The sequence below is a fragment of the Cupressus sempervirens genome, chromosome 11 (assembly GCF_028749045.1).
Source record: "Cupressus sempervirens isolate cs-2001-9-10 chromosome 11, ASM2874904v1, whole genome shotgun sequence".
Classification (NCBI taxonomy): Eukaryota; Viridiplantae; Streptophyta; class Pinopsida; order Cupressales; family Cupressaceae; genus Cupressus; species Cupressus sempervirens.
In genome coordinates, this window is record NC_143128.1 from 750906260 (window position 1) to 750908541 (window position 2282).

Below are 2282 nucleotides of genomic sequence, written 5' to 3' on the forward strand. Positions count from 1 at the left end.
AGTGGGATGACTACATTTAAATCAAACACATGTAAGTTGTTTCATTATTGTATTATTTTTATATATATGTACTTATATAATTTAATTACATGTATGTTTGTGTTGTCAATACCAATTTAGAGAACTTATATACCTTTTATTTAGGTCTCAATTACAATTTATGCAAATTTAAGTGTTAAAGTGGATCAAACATCAACATCTTGTGCAATTTCACATAGTAAGTACATACAAATTACACATATATATTTACATAGTTCAGATACCTTGAATATTAATTTATGTGTTTATTAACATGTGTGTTTTTGTTTTACATTTTTATTTTATAGGACCTCATTTGAAGAGATGCGTTCAACCAATTTTATGTTTCAAATGAGTTCAGTGAACTATAAATATATCATTGACATTGTCTTACATATATTGTGAAATATGTTGTACAAACTAATTCAAAAATGAGAGTTTACTTCTATTTGAAAGTTAAAGGTATGTGCACTTGATAAATTATGATAAATTAATTGTCAATTTAAGTAATGACCTCCTATTTTGTTCTATTACTTTTACATTCAAGCATGTTTAAATTAATGTTTGTTTGAAGTTTCAAATTACTATTGATTGTAATATTAAAAACAAGTGACTTGCACATGATAATTTAAAGATCATTACTCATTGTATTCATTGTATTGATTATATCTTTCATTATATAACAACATATTAAGATCACTTACATGATGTACATTGTTAGGTACGTTATCCATACATGTGTGTCTTAAGGGGACATGAGAGTCCTAATAAGTCATTATGTCTGTTATACGTTATGATAGGTATTCATATGTTTACTACCACATAATAGGTCTTATTAGGTGATAATGAGTCTTACATTACCAAACAACACATTAAGATCACTTATGATACATTGTTAGGTACGTTATCAATACATTTTTTAATCGAGTAGGTCAATTTTATTTGTATGAATTATCTCAATGCATAAATTTGATGTGATATTTATCCAATAATGCTCTATAGATATTTAAAATTATTGTTCATCTTGCATATATACTTACAAAATGTGTCATATGTTCATGAATAAAATATGTCAGAATAAAGAAAATGGTTTGAATATACTTAAAACATGGTGAAACATAGTAATATATGTACTACATACACAAGCATGATAAGAAATTGTTAAAAAATAGTACATGGTCTAACATACAATTTTAACTATCCTAACACAAAGTGTACATACATCATAAATATAATATATATACATCATAAAAACACAATCTATAGGTTCCAACAAGACCTAATCTATCTGATCAAATGTCCTCTTTGCTCCACACGAAGAGGACTCAGATGGATCATCATGTGTAATATGAGTCGTCTCGTCATGTCGGATACCCTGTGAGGAAGATGTATCACCCTGTGTAACAAGAGGCACGTCTCATCATGTACTTGCTTAATTGAAATGGGTCTCAAAATTTAGCTTGCAAATAAATTAAATATTCACTACATAATAAAATAAATTATACCAAATGAGATGGGTGTCCCTCAGTAACGGGAGGAGGCGTACTGTCAAAACTACCAAATGCAGCAGTGGTGAGGTCCTGTAATTTACAATACATACATTTTTTTAATTTGATTTTAGAGCATAATGAACTATACATTATGTACATAAATCATAATACTGATCTCAAATGACGATGTAGGTACCTCCATTTGGCTAAGTCCTGTGCTCTCAACAACACTCGTGGTGACGTACTCCTAAAATTATGGATACATAAACGTTTAGTCAAAATTAAATATACATGAATATAATTACAAAGTACATAATTTGTACACTACATTTTTTTTACACTATAAATTAAACATGTATATATAATGTATATATCATACTTGAGTGGTAGCCAATATCACAGATGTGTCTACAGGTATGCTAGCACGATAATCATAAGATGGAGTCGAAAATAGACTGTATCGAGGCCTGTATGGATGAGTATGATATCCATGCTCATGTTCGTAAAATCAAAACACATAATATATATATATATATATACACACACATACATGTGAGTCAAAATTGTTCATATTATAAGTTAATAATAATGTACATACATAAAAATAATACAAATTATTTATCTTCAGTCAAAAGTTCATACCGCATGTATTTGAGGCTGTGCCTCAGTGGTAATTGGAGTAGGACTTGTACTAACATCAGTATGTGTAGATGCGGACAATCCCTACAAAATCAAATAAAAAGAACATATGAGCACATGTTATTAAATTCAAAT